Genomic DNA, 21,563 nt, shown 5'->3' on the forward strand with positions numbered 1-21,563 from the left:
GAGCGCGCCGGGGAGCGGTGAGTCCGGGGGGAGGAGCCCGGAGCCCCGCGCCCGGCCCCGGCCCCGCCCGCCCCCGGCCCCGCCCCTTCCCCCTCACCTGCTCCGGTCCCTTCTCGACCCCCACCTTCCCCCTCATGTGCCCCGCCGCCCGTCGGCCCCGCCCCCTCATGAGCCCCGGTCCCTTCTCGACCCCCCACCTTCCCCCTCATGTGCCCCGCCGGCCCCGCCCCCACCGGTTTCGGCCCCGCCGCTTCCCTCTCATCTACCCCGCCGGCCTCGGGCCCCTTCTCGCTCCCCCTTCCCGCTCTCCCCCGCCTGCTCCAGTCAGTTCCCGCCTCCCCATCCCCCCTCACCTGTCCTGGTCCCCTGCTCCCATCTACCCTGCCTCCCTTCCACCCCGATCCCTTCCTGCCCCCTTCAGTCCTCCCCAGCTACCCCAGTCCCCTCCCGCCACACCCCCTTGCTGCTGCCACCTGCCCCACCCCTTCCTGTCCCCAGCTGCCCCAGCCCGTCCCCGCTGCCCCAGCCTCACCTGCCCCACCCCAGTCCCCCTGCTCCCCTAGCCCTGCTCTTGCCCCACTTCCCGCACCTGCCCCAGCCCCCTTCCTGCCTCGTCCCAGTCCCCCAGCTCCCCTCCCACGCCCTGCTTCCCCCTAGTTGTTTCCTGCCTCAGCTCCCCCCTGCTCTGCCCCGACTCCTCTCGTCTGCTCCCCCTCCCTCTCCTTCTCCCCTTCCTTGCCTGCTCCGCTCAATTCTTCCCTTCCCCGCCCCTCCTTCCTTCCCACCCTTGTTCGTTCCTCACCCCCTCTTCCCTTCCCTTCCCTGGGCATCTGCGGGGAGGGGAGTTTCCTCTGTGACACCAAGAGAAACTCTCTCGCCAAGGCAGGGTCTGTCTGTCTGCTGCGGGTTCCCTGCCTGGTTGCTGGGGAGGCTTTTCAGCGTGGTAGAGGCAGCTGGAGAGTGGAAAAGCAAAGTTCATGCTGCAGCCTCCGGTAAGAATGCAGAAGTGTGAGCGCCAGCCCTGCTCTTTAGCTGGCTAATCTCCCCTGTCTCTAGTGGGTCTCTTGTCTCTGTAGGTTACCTGCTCCTTGTGGGTTCTGCAGGCAGCCGCTGGGCTGGAACTCATTGATTCAGCCGGAGCTGTGCTGAGCCTGGCTTGGCTGGGAGCCTCTCTCCCCACAATGAATATAGCCCTACCAGGGAAATGTCTGTTGAGCTGCTGGGACAATAACTAGTGTGCCAGGGAAGGAGCAATGCAGCTGGGGCGCGTGGTGAGCTCTCCCCCTATATATTACTGGGTATTAAGGTCTGATGGTGTTTTTCTTGGTAGCCTGGCTGTAGAAGAGCTTGGGCGAGGGTGTGATGAGAGAGGGTTAAATGGAAATGAGTAGGAATTCTGGATCATTTAGGTACCTGAGATACAGGGAACGCTGGTTTTGAAGCCAGTGGGATTGGTAGTAGACATGGCCCACAGCAGAGTCTGTGTAGAAAGGGGTTCTATGGCATTTAGACAATTCTATCAGCACTCAAATGCTGCTACCTTACTGGTGAGTCCGGGGCATGAACCCTTAGTTCCTGTAGAATCTAAGCTTTTATTCTTTTTTTTAAAATAGCTCTACTTTTCCAGGGCGCTGAGCTCCAGTGGAATTGGTGGGTGCTCAGTGCCTTTGAAAGTGGTGCCCTTAGTGGGGAAGACCCTAGTGATTTTCCCTGCAGCCTTTGGGAACTTAATGTTCTTGTCAGTTTCACAGCCACACATGTCAATATCGTGCTTAGCACAGCTCTGAGCTCCTGCAGAGGCTAGGATTGGAGCTGTGTGGGAGGGAGGAGCTGCCCAAAATAGGGAGCCTGGGGGAAGGGTAGAGTAGCAGACAACCCACCATGCAGCAGCCTCAGGAAGGGCAAGACAGCAATTCTCCCTTCTGGAGCTGGGGGTGTGTGTGTGTGAGAGACAGACAGAGAGAGGAACAGGGGGAGAAATGATACTTCCTCATGTATCAGATGCCTACAGGCCAGATGCTGGAAATGAAAAACAGAGCCCTTGAACAGTACTCCGCTAGCCTTTGTTATGCAGGAGGTCAGACTAGATCATAGTGGTCCCTTCTGGCCCTAAAATCAATGAGTCTAGATGCACATTCAGCTAATTACTGTACAAAATAATAAAACTGGGCCAATATTAACAGTACTCCCCCACTTCACGCAGACCAATAGCTGTCCACTCTTGTCTACTCAGAAAACTACACACCTCACCCGATGGAGTAGGTCAGAATTGATATCCCCATTTAACAGAGTGGGAAAGCGAGGCACAAAGTGATGACATGACTTGCTTGAGGATACCTAACAAGCCAGTGACAGGACTCCTATCAGTGGGATCACTGATGGGGAGTTCATACAAGAATCAAGGGGCTGGGGGGAAAAAAACAACAAAACCTCACATGAGGAAAGACTGAAGAGCCTGGTCTTGTTTACTCGAGAAAGATGGTGAAAGAGAGGGGACAAAAGTCTGTATGGTCCAGTGGAGGTAGATTGGGAGCGTCTGTTCTCTGTCTCATAACACAAGAACAAAGGGACATTCATTGAAGTGAAAAGGCTGGAAATTCAAAACTGATCAAAGGAAACACATTTTCACATGGTGAATAATTAGCCTGTGGAACCCATTGCTACTGGGTGCTGTTGAGGCTGAAAATGTAGCAACAAAAAGGGACTGGACATTTATATGGATAAGAAGAAAATGCAGAGCGATAATAGTTAATGCTCCTGTTTCAGGGCTTTAAGCTGATCTCTCACTGTTAGGGATTAGGAGGGAAACCTTCATGGGGGAGGGGGAAATTGGCATAATCTGCCTGCTGAAGGGTTTCTTGAACCTTCCTCTGAAGCAGCTAGTTCTAGCCACTGTCAGAGACAGGATACTGGATTATATCGACCACAAGTCTGATCCAGTCTGGCACGTCCTATGTGATGGGCAGGGCATAAGAAGTTGGACAGAGCCGTACCTAGAGCTGAAGAATCTTGGCTCCCTGCCCCGTGTCCGCTCCTGCTGCCACACAAGGCTGCAGGGTCTGTGTCTTCAGCTCTGCAGCATCCCCATGGCTAGAGCCCTGCAAATCTGCAGATCCTCGCGGCCCATGTTTGCGGATCAGATGCAGATCCAGATTTGGTATCTGCGCAGGGCTCTACCAGTGTCCGTAGCTTTGGGTGCATTCAACGTAACGCTGTATGTGAAATGAGGAGTTGGCACCTTCTTGTGACTATTTTCTCAAACTTAGACTGACGTGAAGAGGAGACTGATGCAGCTGACATTCCTGACACCATCAGTTTACTCTCTAGGGAAAATTTTCTTCTTGCCAAAGTGTCAAATAGAGGGCCTAGATATAGGGGTTCTCAGAACAAATTTTTTGGTGGCCTCACAGTGCGGCCACCAACTCTTGCTGGTGGCCGCTCTCACGCTTTTTCCTAAAATACTTAATTTAGCTTTAGGAAAAACAAATAATTATACACGGCCAAATCATTGTAATTTATGTATTACTAGCTAATAAGTCTGCTGTGAAAAGTGATATTAACAAACATAGAAGTATCACTATTCATAGCAGACTTACTCAGCCCTGGCAACAAGCCTGGGGACAAATTAAGCCCTAGATGGCGTGGGGGGGAGGAGTCCTGGGAGGCGCCGGCGGGAGGCAGTGGAGGGCTGGAGCCCGAAGCCCTGTGGCCAGAGCCTGCTGCCCCGCCACCCCAGGGCTGAAGCCCAAAGCCTGGGAAAGTGGGAAACTCACCAGCTGCCTGGTCCTCCAGCATTGTGCCCCAGGTATCTCCACAGGAGGAGCAGGGCCCAATCAATGCTGGTGGCCCCAGCAATCGACACCAAGGCCGGGCATCCAGGAGGAACAGGAAGGGGCTGCTATTTTGCCCCCGCCCCCCATAACAGTCCATGAGGCTGTGGCCGCAAGAAAAGCCCCTGGTGACCGCATTTGAGAACCGCTGGCCTTACACATTCGTTATGTAGAAACTGATGTTCATCTCATTGTGATGACAAAGAAAACCCACGGAGTATGAACTAGTGCTGCGTAGTCGTTCTGTGTCTGCAAGGCTGCTGCTTGTCTCTCTCCCAAGGCGCGGCAGTGCGGAAGGAGCAAGAGACTGGGCAGTTACACTGCAGCGGTGAGCCCCAGGGAACAGTCAAGAATCCTGTCAGTTGCACTTAGCGGCTGCTTGGGCTAAAGCTGTGATCAGCAGTAAGGAGCACTTCAGCTGTTCGCGCGGGGTGGAGGAGCTGAAAACAGAGGCAGAGGAGGGATAGGGTACAGGGTAGACTATCAAACCTCTTTTACCCCGTGTCTGTTTCCTACCCCTCCCACATTCCAAAAGTACCAGAGAGTCTTTTGGGGGGGGGGGGGGTGAGGGTCTTTTTCTCTTCCATCAACAAAACAGGAGCCCAGGGCTGAGGTTGCTACTTGCCAGAGGCCGATAGGAAAGGTGGAACCAGTTGTGCACTGTCCTTTGAGAATGCCCTGGTAGGAATCCCCGCACCCTTGCCTTTCCCAGGAGCAGGGGGCACTGCGCTTCCAGGTCCCTAGAGGTCCGTGCCAGTTCCTTCCGTCATGTCTAATACTGGCCTTTGCTTTGCAGGTGTCTTGCAATTTTTTTCGGGCCATGGACTGACATGTCCGTGAACTCTGCAAACTGTTGAAGCAGAGGTGATTGTCCCACAGGGAGGTGTGTTTGTGAAATGCCTTGAGGTAAGGGGGATATAGAAAGGTAGAATATTGCTCTTATTGGCTAGCATGTTTCTAAACACACGTGATTGCCCAGGGATGTAATGCCAGTGATGTGGGGCAGGGTTGGGCCCTCGTAGTTCAGAACACACAGACACAGTGAAACACATTTGAATGGACAGAGTTTAGATCATGTTGTTTATGAATAATGATGACTGTGTTGGCTGAAATAGTCACCTTCTCTCCAGTCTGGGAAAAGCTGACACTGGATCTACTGTGAGGTTATCTAGAATGGGGAGGAGTCATTTAGTTTTTGTTCATCACCATACTTGGCTGCTCATTATCGTGCTCAGCTAAACCTCTGCTCCCTGTTTGAGATGCAACAGTCTCCTTCCCCTGTAAACGTTAACACTGGAGGCAAGTCCCAGGTCTTAGACAGGATCACGGATGAGCCAGCTAGCTGGGCCACTGGACTAGGTGGTGGGGGTCACCTGGTCAGAGTGCTTGAAGCGGGTTAAGCTGAGTCTCTAAGCCAGAAAGGGAAACCTGGACTTCCAGGGTACATCTACATTGCACTAAAAAACCTGCAGAACTAAGACTCAGCCCGGGTCAGTGGGCTCGGGCTCTGGGGGTTAAAATAGCAGCGTAAATGTTCAGGCTCAGGCTGGGCCCAGGCTCTGAGACCCTCCCCCTGTGGGTCTCTTATTGCAGTGTAGACGTGCCCCTGGTTTCCTAGCGTTAAGGATAGGATGAGGCCTGCAGAGGGTCATGATGTTTGGTTTCTTACTGAGGTTTTGAATGTCTCCGTTTCAGCCTTTTGAGATGCCGGGGTACCATGGTGATGGGGGTTGGTGGTGGGGGTGAAAGAGGTTGTAACAATAATATTAAAAAGGCAACACAATAAAATTCGAAAGATGGTGTGCAGGAGGTTTGGGGGAGGGAGGCCATGTCTGGGCAAACGGAGAATGAGCGAGATCTTATTTTAAAGGACACTTTGTAAAACTGCCCCCCCGTGTGAAACAGTGCCACTGAGCGGAACGGCGCGGGCCAGCTTGCCATCCCAACAGAGCACATGGGACGGTGGGATTGCTTGATCAAGCCATCCTCAGACAGCACGGTGTTCAACAGGTGCCAGATGCCCCGCGCAGCCTGGATGCTCCATAGCAGAGGAGCGGGGAGGGGTGATCAGCACGCGCAGTATATGGCATCTGCACAGTTAATTGGCGGCTCACCTTGCCCCTCACTCCCTGAGCAAACCTGGAAACAGGCCAGTTTTACAGAATTAGACAAACACTATCAACGTCTTGAGGCCAACATAGGGAGTAAACTCCTAGTGTCCCTCCCCGGAGCATGGTCGCTGCATCAACACAACTCCTTGGTGCTAACGCTCCGGCAGTGGTCCCCAAATTGTGGGGTGCGCCTCCCTGGGGGGGTGCAGGGGAATGTTCAGTGGGGTGTGGTGGGGCCTTGCCAGCACCCGTGGGGAGTGAGTGTCACCCAGCCCCCCTCCGCCCCCAGCTCTGCTCCGGCCCCGCCCCCAAATGCAGCTCCGCTCCGCGCTCCAGCCCCTGGCTGCAGCTCGGTTTCCAGCTCTGGTCCGGTCCCAGACCCGCCCCAGCTGCAGCCCCAGCCTCAGCCCCCCTACCACTGTCTGCACACCCTTCCCCCCCAGAGCTACGGTCCCAGCCCCGAGGGGGGAGGTGCACAGAGGGTTGAGGGGGGGGCACAACCGTGAAAAGTTTGGGGACCACTGCACTACGGCTAAGCAGGAGATGCCCGTTCCATTCTGAGTCACATTTTCACTTGCTCGCAATGTTCTCAAACAGAATTCCTTTGGGGCTTCACTTCCCCGGGCTTGGTTTTGGCCCACTGGAGACTTTTGTGAAGGAAATTTGGCACAAACTTGGTTGTGCTTCTTTTTCTGGGTTTATTCCAGCAGGACGAATGTGCGTTTTGGAAGGAAACTGTGCCAGCATTTTTCATATGGAGAATACTTAAAGTTGGCTTTATTGTACATTTTCTTCACTGACCTGTCCGTGAAAGGTCTTCCTTTAAGACCTCCTTGGGTAAGGGCACCTCAGCCAAGGCTGGCCATATCAAGACTATCTCAGCGGAGGGCCCTGTTGTATTTATTTAGATGGATTAAATGAGCCAAAGCTGTTAATATAACCCAGTCCCTGTCCAACATTAAACAGTGGTAAATAAGGTCTGAGGTTTGGTACACAGACTTCAGCCTGCTTCAGAGCAGGGCAAACACATTACTAAAAATCCTTCTGCCCTTTTATTATACAGAAAAGAAAGAAAACCAGAGAAAGCATTTGAAATGGAAAGTACTGAGTCAGGCTTTGATTTTAACACCATCCCTTGCTCCATTTGCCTTTAGCTGGAGAGAGTTTTCAGAAGGAAAAAGCCCCTTGACTGACAGTCTCTTAGTACTTACCAAAGATGCTAATAACCATCCTTGAGGGGAAAGAGAAGTGAGTTGAGATGGATTGGAGCTGTTGTTAAAGTCAGATCCCGTTTCATCCCAGGTGGTGGCTGGGTTTCAGCTGGAGTCAGCAGAGGTGGTGATATCATCTGGGTCCCTATCTCTGGCTCGGTCTGGCCAGGACATCCCTCCGGATCAGGAGGACAAAGGCCCAGGGTCCCAGGAGACAGTGGGGGTGGCAGCCATGATGGTGACACTCACTCCAGTAGCCTCCATCTGTTCTTCCCTAATCTCTCCCCAAAGTCTCTTTCTTGAAGGACTCACAAAGGGAACGGTGGGTGGAACAGCCTGGCCCCTCATTATTTTGTCCACCAGTGAAGCCTAATATCCGACACATCAATGCTGGTCTATTCATTTCCAGGTCCATAGCTTCTCTTTTTACCCAGCATGGTTTCAACACCACTGTCCTTGAGTTATCACAATGTGGTCTCTCTTTGATCTGGGCTAATCCAGTCTCTCTGGCCAGTTCTTGTGCACCTGCTTATAACGCACATTACTGAACACTACTGGCCCTACTGTCCATCAACACTTGCCTTTATAGGTTATGGTGACATCTCGTGAACTTTCATAGACTTTTTACAACTGAGCTCACCATTAGGGTCAATTTGTCAGTCCAATTATCACAACTGTCCCCATGGAAACATGCCTCAATCCCAGCCCTCCCCGTTAAGGCCACTGCCCTCAAGGACATGTTTCTTCAGGGCTCGTGTGCTCCAGACACCTCAGAGAAAAGTGATCTGCTAAAGAGGCTGAAGTGCGCCTACAGCATCTTTGATTTCGGACAGTGAAATCTGGTAAACCAGTGGTTCCCAAACTTTTTAGGGTCATGGCCCCCCTTACCCCTCTCAATACCCTCTTCCTCCCCCCAGCCCCCTGAGACACAGACAGGGGTAAGAGGGCTGAGACTGGGGCTGGGAATGGAGCTGCGGCCAGAGGCTGAGACTGGGGGCTGGACTGGGGCCGGGGCCAGGGCCTGGTGCAGAGCTACAGTTGGGCTGTGGTCCGGGGCTGAGGCTATGGGGCCGGGCATGGGACCGGGAGCCGCGGATGGGGCCAGAGCAGAGCTGGGAGCAGAGCGGGGCTGGGTGGCGCTCCCTCCACACCCCTTGTGGAGGCTGTCCCAGACCCCGTCGTGCCCTCCGAATGTTTCTCCATGCCCCCCCCAGGGGGGCCCACCCCACAGTTTGGGGTCCTCTGTGCTAGATTGTGGAATAGTCCCCCATCGCTTGGGACGCTTAAGGCTGGACAAAGGCCTGGAGCCTGGATTGTATGGAAGGATCCTGGCCCGGCCCTGGGGAATATGGTCCAGACAGGCTCCAGCAAGGCGCGCTCTGCTCTGCCACAGAGGAATATGCCAGGGGTGAAGTTCTGTCATTCTCAACTGGCAGCAGCTTGCCAGCTGGCAAAGGGCTGGGGCGATGGAAACAAAGCCCCTTTCGGCTGCGGCCCAGAATCGATCCTGCCCATTAGCGAATTACAGACTCTGATTGAATTACCAGAGCTACCCTGGGATGCTCTCACCAACCAAGCTGATGGGTCTCTGGAAAGTGGATAGGTTTCATCCGTGGTCATAATTACTTCCAGCACCTGCAGGGGTTCTGGACAGTCACATGAGCTGACAGGCCCTGAAGCACAGAGAGACAAATACAATGTGTCAGTAACAACCGGCCAGGAGAAAGATCACCTCGTTCCTGTGCCAAACGGCCATAAAGTCGCCTGGGAGAAGGTCGGGGTCCCAGGTGAGGGCTTTGGGCAGTGAAATATTTTAACGCCAAAACCAGCACATTTCAGAGGAGGGATTCTATGGTCATTGTTATTCCATCAATTCTTAGCATGATCGTCACACAAATCTTTCCCCACATGGTGTGTCAGAAACGTAAAGGCACCTCCCCCAGCTCCGAAAAGCCCATCTACGTTAGATAAGACACAGGGCAGCCATTAGGGAGGGGGATACCAAGAAGGGCTTCGAAGGACAGGAGAGCAGCGTTCGGGGCTGCAGGACAGCAGGCGGGACGCTGAGCGCGGGAGAAGGACAGGAACAAAAGTCGGGAGCAGGAGGGAGGGGATAGGAAATAGCAGCGGACACGTAGGTGTGAGGTAGAAAGCATGTGTGGGTGTGGACCCGACGTAGGCAAAGAGAGGGAGCCCTGCAGCCAAGCACTCATTGCCAACCCTACGCCAACGAACCAGAAAGGGTGGGGGAGTAAGAAAATCAGATCGACTAGCCCCCTTGTTTCCAGGGACGTCAGCATTCACCTGCTGCGATAAAGAAGCAACACAGGGCCCTGGCTGGTGCTGGGGACGGGGGAGGTTCTCAGCCCAGTTCCAAGCAGGCAAACAGCCACATCACGTGCTAGTGTGTTTCCTGCCGATGCCATGGGACGCGTGGGCGTTCTCGCTGCGATGGCAGGACCTGGTGTGGAAAACAAGTGGTAGGAGGGATAAAGCGGGCAGGGAAAGAGACGCTGGTCAGGGTCGGGAGGCTCAACCCAGTTTTCTTCCACCCAGCTGCGGGATCTGTAGGAGCGATGTCTCCGTTCCCGCTGCCCAACCTAACAGGGAACAATGCTTTTTCTTCAAAAAGAAATGGCGAATCTGGGCCCTACAAGATGTGCATGCGGCCCAACGCACACCCCCTCCCTGTGCTATATTGCCCCGCCCCAGAGCGCCCTCTTGTGGCTTTCTAGACTGGCTCCTGCCTGTCATGTATGGCTGGTACAGGGCAGGTTGCTGATCAGGCACTTGTACCAGATGTGGACTGGCTCCCGGGCTTCCTTCCCAGAGGGACACACCGGGGACGTGTTCTCTGTATGGTCATGTAATGTACTGCCAGGAGTGGCTGTTGTGCGCTGATAAGGCATGTTACACATGTCAACACTGAGCAGCTGAACGTATAGTCCAGTTTAACCTTCTATTATACTGCCACTGGGACCTGGCCCTCTGGCGAGAGTCCCCTAACATCCGACCCTTCCTGAGTGACAGTGTCCTCCTTCCAGTCTATCGCGATGTCCTGCACCAGTGTTCAAGCCAATGTAGGAAATCCCAGCCACTTTGCTGCCCCGTTAGATCTTCCCTCCAGAATTTGGCTACCACCAGACCTGTTTCTCTGCTGCTGTGTTTAAGATCTCCTCCTCCTCTGCCATGCTCTTCGTCCTTTCCTCAGGACCTCTCATTCCTGGGACACCAACTGCTCCCCTTAAATCTGGTTGCTGTCCTTTCCTCTGGTCCCTAACTCACAGAGACTGCTTCCTTTGAGTTATGGGCCCATTCCAGGCATTGATCGTATCCCCTGCAGCTTCCTTTCTCAGTACTTCTGGATAGGGTCTGTGACGCTAGCAGACCAGCTCATGCCAAGGTCCCCATGTCTCAGCTGAACACTGACAAATACATGGCTGAAATCAGTCTGGCTCAGCTGTACGTTAGTATTGTTAAAACGGGGATTAGGATTATAAGAAGGTGTTTAGTGCTGGGACTTTACTGAATACTTGTGAGTTGCTCTCTGCATTAGTCTGATATAACATCTGTATTCCACATTGTAAGGTACTATTTGAGCGGTTGTATTGTGAGCCTCTGTGACCGTGTAAATCATCAGACAGGAGAGAGACAGTAACTGGTGTGAAGTGCTGGTCTCCAGCAGAAGGTGTTACGTCCTGCCCAACAGGGAAGGCGCATTGACACCAGACAGACCATTGTGGGACATTAAAGAGGACAAAAGACATTGGCTGTTCTGCCCTCCCTCTGTGGAGATGAGTTGTGCAAGTGGATTCCTCCCATCAGCTGAGTTCTCAGCTCAGAGCACATGGGGGGAAGGGAATAAAAACCCTTAACAAGAAGGAACTGGATCTCTATGATGCCTGGACTCTGGAGTGGCAAGGTTTCTAGGCATAAGCAAGAGAAGCCCAATGTGTAGCCTGAGTTAGCCCTAAAAGACATACAAACTTGCTTATCATAGAAGCTTTGTATTATCTTTTTAAATTTAAGATTGAACTCATTAGTGTATCTATGTTTACTTGCTTTAACCTTGTAAATGACTCTTTCCGTTTTAATAAATCTGTATATAGTTTATCATAGGATTGGCTGCAAGCATTGTCGTGGGTATGAGATCTACAGTGCAACTGACCATTCCTTTGGGACCGGGAGTAACCTGGATGTTGCTGTGATTCTTGCTGTAAGGGACCAGCTGTCACAAAGGCAGGCTCCCCATGGGGACAAGAGAGATCAGTGCACCCAAGGGGATGTCTGTGCCCAGACCGTTCGCTGTTATGGTGCCTGAGGCATTTACATGGATAACTAGTTGGAAATCTAAGTACTGAGCTGACCAGCAGTTGGGTTTGTGCTCTGCTTCCTAACAGTCTCCCCAAGGTCGGTTCTCATGCTCTTGTGCCCCTGCAGGACAGCGTGACAGGGTCTGCTCTGACCTCATCTCCCAGGTAAGGACGCCACACTCCCTCACTCCTGGGCCTTCTTACCTTGACTGCCTCCACTTCCATCCATTTCCTAAATCCCCTCTTCCACCTGACCACCCCCTCCCCAGATGGTACAGACCAGGTGGATCAAGCACTCCAGATGGTCCACAAGCGTCAGTTCCCAGCCGGGATTCCCTCATGAGCCCCAGCCAAGTCTAATTCCCCCATCCCTTCCTGTAGATGGATGGAGGCCCCTGAAAGGGGCCAAGTCACCCCATGACACTACCCGACAACAACAGATTGGTGCACACAGTCCCGCACACGTAAGCTAGCCTACAATAACAAACCGCCGTGTGCGGCCCACTGTCGCTGAGCAAACCTGCAATAACGTACCAAGGTGCACGGTTCAGGACTCGCGCCACGAGACCACACAGTAACAAGAGTTTGCACCGCTCCATTCTCACGTGTGGCGCACGGTACAAGAGATTTGAGCATCCTGCTCTAGTAAGTCTCTGCGGGCAGGACAGCGAAGGATAATGACAATAAGGAAGCCGATTTTGCTGTCAAGCTTTCAAGATATTATGAGAAACAGCAAGGGGAACAAAACGACCGGAGACATTATGGAACATACCATTTACAAGTTGTTAGAAATCAGAGCTCATCCATCTGAAAGGAAGTTCCCATTGCAGGGGGGCTGCCTTCCAGAAAACAAAAACAGAATCAGTTAGTGCATACACAAATCTATGCCATTGCTAATAGCTTGCAGCTGCATTCCATTCCCTGGCATCTATTTAAACCCTGCAAGAATGTTAATACATGCAATAGCGCCCCCCCTCCCCTTCCAAGTGTAAAATATACCCAAAGGCTGAGAATTGGGGTTATGAGAGCAGGAGACTTTGCTGTTATAGTAAAAACTAAAATGCGTTTGTTTGGTGTAAAGTAGGAGGTGCTCGTGTCAGTAACAGCAAGCACTGTGTGAACTAGAAACCTGAGAGACAAGCTGAGCTGTCGCATGACTCACCAGCGCTGGGCTCTGCACGCCGCTTTGTTCTCGCGGGGTCACTCACCAGCGCTGGGCTCTGCACGCCGCTTTGTTCTCGCGGGGTCACTCACCAGCGCTGGGCTCTGCACGCCGCTTTGTTCTCACGGGGTCACTCACCAGCGCTGGGCTCTGCACGCCGCTTTGTTCTCGCGGGGTCACTCACCAGCGCTGAGATGTACGTTCTTTGTTATTGAAGGGTCTCTCCAAGCACTGGGCTTTGCACACTGGTTTGTTATCGTAGGGTCACTCCTGCATGCTGGGTTCTGCACACTGCGTTGCTGTTGTTGTAGGGTTGCTTATGAGTCCTGTACTACAGAATTTAAAGATAGAAAAAAATCCTCACAACCCCCCAAACTACCTGGCTAATGCAACAGGCGTTTATAGTCGCTGAGGCCAGTCCACAGGAGGAGACATGTCCCGCTGTCTGGAGTGACTCACAACCTCAGGCCAGGCTTCCAGAAAAAGACAGATCCCCCAAGCTGGTGGTGAGTTCTAAAGTTAGATTTCACCAAGCCAGTGACAAATGTGAACACCTGGATCCCTCTACCTGTCTTACCCTGGAGTCACAGACAGTCCTCTAGGACTCTCCAGTCTATCTTGCCACCCCGACAAACCGGACATTGTGATAAAAGGCAGTGGTGCAAGTAGAAATCATTTCTTGCCGGTACTGCACTCATGGGAGGGACACAAGGGGGAGCACGTGACCTCCCCATGTGACCCTCCCTGTGACTCCTCCCACCCTACCCCAACCTGGGGCCCCCACACTCTCTCCATCCCCTCCGACACCTCCCTTTGTATATACAAACATCAACATGCTTAACAACTCACTTTCCTCCCACATATGTAGTATTTCAGTCTGTTTATATGGAATATGGGAGCTGGGTGAGGAGCCATTTCAGTATATGTCTGACTTCTTAAAAGACAAATTTTAAGGAGAACTGTATCCTAAACTGCTTTATGGTACTGTACCCAAACACTGCATTTCAATGGGGGATTCAACTTCCTTTATAGGAACAGACTCCTGAAACGCTTACCAGTCCACAAAAGTGGTCCATAGTCATGCAGATAGTCCCATTGTCTTCCATGGGATTGATCAAATGATGAAGGGTTTACAGTGTAAGGTTCCAAGTTTGTAAATTGTTCTGGATGAAACTGCCAATGCCTGGGCTCTCAGATCAGAAGGAGTGTCAGTCACGTAAAGGTGGGCAGATGTGTGATACGTCTTAGCTCCGTTGAGGGACATATTTTCAGCAAAGTTCTTGGCAGATTCCTGAGGCAGCCGGTTTAAGGCCCTCAGTGTCCAGCATTATCATCTTCACTTATAGTTCTCTCACCCACAAAGCTGGAAAAGGAGGCATTTGTTTTGCTGCTCCAGTTCCAGTTCACAAAATGCATGTTAGACTAGTTTGGCTGCAAAGAAGAATTCTGTGTACACTGGGGACAACACCTGATTCCTGTTGGGCTGCAGAACTGGGCTGACATCAGAATCCAAACATCTGCTGGTCAGTGCAGGCAGAGGCATTCCTCTGCTGATTTGGACTGGATGTGATGCAGTATGGGTGTCACGGATAATTCAGACCAATGGGGAGAAACAGAATCAAAACCACTATTTAAACACCTTCTGTCCACCCCACCCCTCCCCTCTTGAGGACTCCTGACCAACTTAACAGCACAATACATATGCTAGCAAACTTAAACAAAGCCTTTGTCTAAGTTTGTTAGCATATGTATTGTGCTCATAAAGCCATTTAAAGAATGAATGCCCTCCCTAGCTGTGTTCTGCTCCTTCAAGGAGCAGAGTGCAGCCCCCCCTACCCTGCTCCGGAGAGGGGCCTAGCCCCAAGTCTTTCCGGTACCCCGTACCCACTAAAAACTCTTGCCGTACTGCGTACTGGAGGGTACCGCCCTACTAGAACTCCTGATAAAAGGTCACTTAAATAAAAATGCACACTGCGTCAGGTTGCTCCCAGACCCAAGAGACCAGTCACTTACCCCAGAGCAATCGGTACTCTAGATCTTACACCAAAGACAACGCTGACAGCCAATTCTATGGTAAACTAACTCAAGGTTTATTAGCTAAGAAAAGGAAATGAGGATTATTGAGGGGGTAAAACAGGTAAACTATATGCACAGGTGAGTCACAGTGTGTAATTCCAAATGGTGGCCGTGATAAAATAAACAGCCAGTTTCCAAAAAGTCTTTTCAGGATACCCGGATTGGGTCTGGGGATCTCCACTTTGTATCTAGTGCACTTCCCTGTTAGAGTCCAGAGAGGCAGGATATTCTTATAGCTTCTTCTCACAGAAAAAAAGCGGATAGTGTCACTACCCACGTGGGCTTTCCCTTTGATGATGGTGAACGAGGAATGCACCTTGAGTCTCTGACCTCCAGTCATCACACACAATGGCCACTGGCTTTGAAATTAGCTCTTTTCTGTTAAAGTTCTTCATTTGCATTCAACAAGGCTTCTTTCTTGTCTGATGGGTTATTTAGTTACAGGGTCTACACAGTGTAAATGTTTGCTCCTATGTTATAATGGGATACAGATAAGTGAAAACAATGCAGGTAACATCCCACTCGTTTTCATGGCGTTTAAATCCCAAATACACTCATACACATTTAACAATCCCTTTGAACTACACTAACACACAAGTGAATTGGCTTGGGGCTCTGGCCAGAGCTGGCACCCCGTCTGCCAGTGTCACAGGTGAGGCCAGCCCCTCGGAGACATGATCACAAGCACTATGCCAGTCTATTGCCCACGTATTGAGAGGATCAGGCTCTGAAGGGGGACGCAGGAGCTCGGAGCTCAGGTTCTGACTCTGCCACAGACTCTCCGTGTGACCTTAGGCCAGTCATTTCAGCCCTTGGTACATTGGAGATGATAATCCGTCCTTTCTCCCATCTCCTCTTGGTTTAGACTGTAAGATGGCTGGGGCAGGGACTGTTTCATAGAATGTGTCCAACCCTGGCTAGGGCCTCCAAGAGCTTCTGGAACACAAGCAGTGGATAAAATATCTCCCAGTGCAGTCCCCAGAGCTACTAGCAGACCCTCCTCCCCCTCAGCTGTCTGCCTTGTTCAACAGGATGCTGCCAAGTTGGGCCCTGAGCCTAGTGTGTTTTAAAGAGCCAAGGAATCAATAATCATTTGTGTGCCAGACTCTCAATTAACATCAGCTCTTGCTGCGAGCTCCTGAGGGAAGCTGAATATTTAAAACCTCCCCCTGGTTTTAATCACATTTCAGAGGCAGGCAGATACTGTTGGGCTTGTGCTGTTTATTGGAACAGACCAATGCAGATCACTCCTGAGTGGGACAATCGTGGGCTTACAGAGAAGCAATAATAACGCTCTGCCCATCACCTTCCAACCAACAGCCTCCATGTGCTTTACATTCATGAATGACTGAAGCCTCACAGTGTCCCTGAGAGGTAGGTAGGTCTCTTATCCCCCCTCTACAGATGGGCAAACTGAGGCAGGGCGAGTGGCTGTGACCTTGCCAAGATCATGGTGAGTTGGGAAGAGACCAGACCTCTTGACTCTTTAGCTGCTGCTCTAGCCACAGGGCCACAACTCGACGCATTTGATAGTCCTCTTCACCCCAGCGTGCAGCTCTCCCCCGGCCATCAGACCCTCTCCTTGCTCTTCCAGCGACAGATCTGAGCTGTGTCCCGACATAGGCCTGGGCATAAAGAACTTGCCTCATTTCTGAGTGGACACGATTGGGAAGGTCGCTGGCTCGGCAGGCTAGAGACAGGATGCCTGCACTAGCTGAGATAAGGGGTACCATTTACAAGGGACAGGCTAAGCTTGGGATGCAAGGCAAGGTGAACAGCAGGTGGTGCATGGGCAGTGTGTGGCCAGAGCGTGCTGTGCAGGGATTGCGTCCTCTGGGTTGACCAAGCCAACCCCGATGCGTGTGATGCAATGTGTAGTGAGCAACGTGGGTGGCGTTGGTAAATATGGCTAGAAGAAGTTATGCTGGGTAACTCTGGCTGGGTGGTACGCCCTGTACCCACCCCCTGTGCTGGAGCGGGTCAATACAGGACGGGCCTTTATGCCAGGGACTGTTTCCTGGCCCACTCTCGGGCCAAAACTTCCACCACTTCACTCAAGAGGCTATTTCCCAGTCTAGTAGACCTCCTGGCTGGGAAGTGATTCCTGATATTCAGCCTATGTTCTCCCATTCCTAATGTCACCCCCTGACTCCGAGCCACAGCCCCTTGGGGTGCCTTAGGGAATTGCTCTCCCCCTCAGGCCTTCCAAGGCATGTGGCACTGGCGGTGGCTACCGTGATCAGGGGGTCACAGTGGCCGAAGGAGAGGCGGGAGGTCTGATCTTAGCTCAGACTCGGCGGTGCGTGACCTCGGGGAAGCCTCTCGAAAGGGGATAACGATACTTTTTGCTTATAAGGTGCTTTAGAAAAGGGATCTGGGACACACTAGAGTCCACAAACTATGGCCCTAGCCATAGAGAAACGGCAAGAGGCGTGTTCGCCAGGTCTGACTTGCCGGGGAGGGAAGTGGGGGGAGCCACTTGGATACCTAGAATTCAGCATCAATAGGTGCATTTCTCAGACACCTCCATGCTGACTGAGAAGAAGAGGGGTTAGACAGAGATTAGACAGCTCAATGCTGAGCCAGGCACCTTCCTACCTCCTCGTTTGCCTCAACCGGCGTTTCGGGGACTCACAGGTATTTTGGTGAGTACCCGCCTTACCCAGGCAGTGCCTTCTTGTGGCCTGCCAGGGCACAACTCACCCAGCGGCATGTCTCTGCGAGGTGTGAGGTGGCGGTGGGCCAAGGCCCACTTCCCACCAACGTCCAAAGGGAATCAGGAACCAAAACAATCCCACGGCTCCAAGCAGGCTGGTCCAGCGAATGTTCGCTGGGACCCCGCCCTTCTGTTCAGGGCTTGTCTCCAACAAGCTTCTGTGGTCCCCCAGGGTCCGGTCGACCCCCCTGGTAGGAGCTCATCAGGCTGGCAGGCGAGTGCCGGCTCAGGGCTGCAACCAGGATTCTCTCCCACCAAAAGAAATCGAGCGCTGCTCTCCTTCCGGGTCAGCCCTGACCTGGGGTAGGTCGCCGTCTTTTAACACCCATCTCCGTGGAACGCAGTCGGGTCCCAAGGTTCTCCCTAGCCCTCTCGCTGCCAGTGTGGAGCCGGAACCAGAGCCCAGCGGGCAGCCGGGGGACCCTGGGCGCGGGAGCTGAGGGAGGGGGGCGGGGCCAGGCGGCAGCCCGGGGTCCTGGAGCGGAGCCCGAGCCCCCGGGCGGCGGGTCCTGCAGCCGATAATCAGCGGCGGGGCCGGGAGCGGAGCCCCGGGGCAGAGGGCGCCGGCGGCAGCCGTGGGGTCAGGGGCCGGGAGCGGAGCCGGAGCCCCCCAGGGCGCGGGGTCAGCGGGCAGCCGGGGGACCCTGGGCGTGGGAGCGGAGGGAGGGCGGCTGGGCCAGGCGACAGCCGGGGCACTCGGGGCTGGGAGCGGAGTCTGAGCCCAGGGCGGCGGGTCCTGCAGCCGATACTCAGCGGCGGGGCCGGGAGCGGAGCCCCGCGACTGGCCGCCGGGGCCTAAAGCGTGAACCGCCCCTCCCCCCCTAGGGGGGGCCGCCGCACAGACTGGGGGGGCCTCTGCTGGAAAGCAGGTTGTGTGCTTCGGACAGCAGCCCCGGCCACCTTCTCCCAGTGACACCTGCGGGTGCTGCACCCCCAGCCCCGCACCCCTGGGTCCCCCAGTGAAAAGGGGCAGCCATTTTCTCTTGAGTGCAAACCGGCCGCCAGGATCCAGCCCGGCTCCGACCGGCCACCAGGTCAACCCCAGGGAAAAGGTCTGGAAAGTTTCTCATCCCAAACCGGCCACCAGGTCAACCCCAGGGAAAAGCCCCAGGGAAAAGGTCTGGAAACTTTCTCATTGCAAACCGGCCACCAGGTCAACCCCAGGGAAAAGGTCTGGAAAGTTTCTCATCGCAAACCAGCCACCAGGTCAACCCCCCCCGAGGAAAAGAGCTGTCGGACCCCACCTCCCTGGCGGTGGGGAGCAGCAGTTTCGCTCAGGTCCGTTGCCCAGGGCGGACCAGGCCCGAGAGTAGAGCGAAGGCGGGAGTTCCCCTAACTGGCTCCAGCGAAATCTGGGGGCGCCCTCCGCTGGCAGCACAGTTGAGGCCCGTCACTTTATAACTGCTGGTCATGATACTCCGGCGGGTGGACCGACGGCTCCACCATGGCCATGAGTCACCCCTCTAAGGCCCTGGCGGGCGCAGTAGTGAGGATTACACCGCAGGGACCGGAATGTCAGCACGTGGGCTCTACACTCGAACACACGCGCACGCGCAGTGCGTTACCCTCGAGAGCCAACACGCAGGCTGCCGGAAGCCTACGTGCCATTGACTGAGTCTGACCCCACGAGACCGAAGCCCCGCAGGACAGGCACAGCAACCCCACGCTGCATCCATGGTGGAGAAACCCCGAAGGTGTTTCCCCGACCACCTGTCCCTGCGGGAGATTCCAGGTGGCCCTTAGCTGGTCAGCTCGGTACAGGAGTGAGGAAGGGGGGGGAAGGGGAGGTGGACGAGGAGCACTCTCGGGCCCAGAAGTAGCTCCATCCCCTTCCTCACACCAAGCTCAGCTAGCCCGGGATGCCGAGCCTGTCCCTGCACTGACCAGCTCGACAGCATCATGACAAGAACCCGCAGGCACCCGCACAAATGAGCCAGGTGAAAAAAGGCAGCCGCCCGCTGCCCCGGGAGAAGCGGCTCGTGAGCCCCGCCCCGTGGATGCTGTAGCTGGGTAAGAGAGGCAGGCTCGACCCCTTCGGGAGAACCACCTTCCCCATTCACCGCAGCCCGGGTACTCTGCCCCCCGACCCCCAGTGGCCACCAGTCTGTATGGGGGCACAGGCTGGCAGGGGGGTGGCGGGGGCAGGTTCGGGAGGAGCGGGGCGCTGTCTGTATGGGGGCACAGGCTGGCAGGGGGGTGGCGGGGGCAGGTTCGGGAGGAGCGGGGCGCTGTCTGTATGGGGGCACAGGCTGGCAGGGGGGTGGCGGGGGCAGGTTCGGGAGGAGTGGGGCGCTGTCTGTATGGGGGCACAGGCTGGCAGGGGGGTGGCGGGGGCAGGTTCGGGAGGAGCGGGGCGCTGTCTGTATGGGGACACAGGCTGGCAGGGGGGTGGCGGGGGTAGGTTCGGGAGGAGCGGGGCACTGTCTGTATGGGGGCACAGGCTGGCAGTTAGGGAGGTGGCGGGGGAAGGTTTGGGAGGAGCGGGGCGCTGTCTGTATGGGGGCACAGGCTGGCAGTTTGGGAGGTGGCGGGGGCAGGTTCGGGAGGAGCGGGGCGCTGTCTGTATGGGGACACAGGCTGGCAGGGGGGTGGCGGGGGTAGGTTCGGGAGGAGCGGGGCACTGTCTGTATGGGGGCACAGGCTGGCAGTTAGGGAGGTGGCGGGGGAAGGTTTGGGAGGAGCGGGGCGCTGTCTGTATGGGGGCACAGGCTGGCAGTTTGGGAGGTGGCGGGGGAAGGTTTGGGAGGAGCGGGGCGCTGTCTGTATGGGGGCGCAGGCTGGCAGTTAGGGAGGTGGTGGGGGAAGGTTTTGGAGGAGGGGGGCCCTGCCTGTATGGGGGCACAGGCTGGCAGTTAGGGAGGTGGCAGGGAAGATTCGGGAGGAGCGGGGCGCTGCCTGTATGGGGGCACAGGCTGGCAGTTTGGGAGGTGGCAGGGGAAGGTTCGGGAGGAGCGGGGCGCTGTCTGTGTGGGGGCACAGGCTGGCAGTTTGGGAGGTGGCGGGGGCAGGTTCGGGAGGAGCGGGGCGCTGTCTGTATGTGGGCGCAGGCTGGCAGTTAGGGAGGTGGCGGGGCAAGGTTCGGGAGGAGCGGGGCGCTGTCTGTATGGGGGCACAGGCTGGCAGGGAGGTGGCGGGGGAAGGTTTGGGAGGAGCGGGGCGCTGTCTGTATGGGGGCACAGGCTGGCAGTTAGGGAGGTGGCAGGGAAGATTCGGGAGGAGCGGGGCGCTGTCTGTATGGGGGCACAGGCTGGCAGTTTGGGAGGTGGCGGGGGAAGGTCGGGAGGAGCGGGGCGCTGTCTGTATGGGGGTACAGGCTGGCAGTTAGGGAGGTGGCGGGGGAAGGTCGGGAGGAGCGGGGCGCTGTCTGTGTGGGGGCACAGGCTGGCAGTTAGGGAGGTGGCGGGGGAAGGTTCGAGAGGAGCGGGGCGCTGTCTGTATGGGGGTACAGGCTGGCAGTTAGGTAGGCGGTGGGGGAAGGTCTGGAGGAGCGGGGCGCTGTCTGTATGTGGGCACAGGCTGGCAGTTAGGGAGGTGGCGGGGGAAGGTTTGGGAGGAGCGGGGCGCTGTCTGTATGGGGGCACAGGCTGGCAGTTTGGGAGGTGGCGAGGGAAGGTTTGGGAGGAGCGGGGCGCTGTCTGTGTGGGGGCACAGGCTGGCAGTTAGGGAGGTGGCGGGGGAAGGTTCGGGAGGAGCGGGGCGCTGTCTGTATGGGGGCACAGGCTAGCGGTTAGGGAAGTGGCGGGGGAAGGTTCGGGTGGAGCGGGGCGCTGTCTGTATGGGGGCACAGGCTAGCGGTTAGGGAGGTGGGGGGGAGGTTCGGGAGGAGCGGGGCGCTGTCTGTATGGGGGCACAGGCTGGCAGTTAGGGAGGTGGCGGGGGAAGGTTCGGGAGGAGCGGGGCGCTGTCTGTATGGGGGCACAGGCTGGCAGTTAGGGAGGTGGCGGGGGAAGGTTTGGGAGGAGCGGGGCGCTGTCTGTATGGGGGCACAGGCTGGCAGTTTGGGAGGTGGCGAGGGAAGGTTTGGGAGGAGCGGGGCGCTGTCTGTATGGGGGCGCAGGCTGCGAGTTAGGGAGGTGGCGGGGGAAGGTTCGGGAGGAGCAGGGCGCTGTCTGTGTGGGGGCACAGGCTGGCAGTTAGGCAGGTG

The 21,563-nt window shown here is 55.3% G+C and overlaps 2 long non-coding RNA genes across 5 annotated transcripts in view; one reads left to right on the forward strand and one right to left on the reverse strand.

Annotated features, from left to right (window-relative positions):
• Positions 1 to 611: 611 nt before the first annotated feature.
• Positions 612 to 21,563, forward strand: part of LOC119566157 — a 46,429-nt gene continuing 25,477 nt past the window's right edge. The window contains exons 1-2 of one of the 3 annotated variants that reach the window (XR_006290287.1): positions 612 to 992; positions 4,627 to 4,736. This is a non-coding gene — a long non-coding RNA (uncharacterized LOC119566157). Of the gene's footprint in view, positions 993 to 4,626; positions 4,737 to 18,235; positions 19,430 to 21,563 lie in introns of those variants that run through there. The other 2 variants (XR_006290288.1, XR_006290286.1) reach the window with 2 other exon arrangements.
• Positions 4,889 to 13,411, reverse strand: LOC114018747. Of its 2 annotated transcripts, none has more exons than XR_005225278.2 (4): positions 12,628 to 13,411; positions 12,238 to 12,304; positions 9,457 to 9,613; positions 4,889 to 8,825 (listed from the first exon to the last, which is right to left on the reverse strand). It is a non-coding gene; the product is annotated as an uncharacterized LOC114018747 (long non-coding RNA). The 2 variants fall into 2 exon arrangements; XR_006290289.1 differs by having other exon boundaries at positions 4,911 to 8,825; positions 12,238 to 12,300.

Source organism: Chelonia mydas, chromosome 4 (genome assembly GCF_015237465.2).
Source record: "Chelonia mydas isolate rCheMyd1 chromosome 4, rCheMyd1.pri.v2, whole genome shotgun sequence".
NCBI lineage: Eukaryota > Metazoa > Chordata > Testudines > Cheloniidae > Chelonia > Chelonia mydas.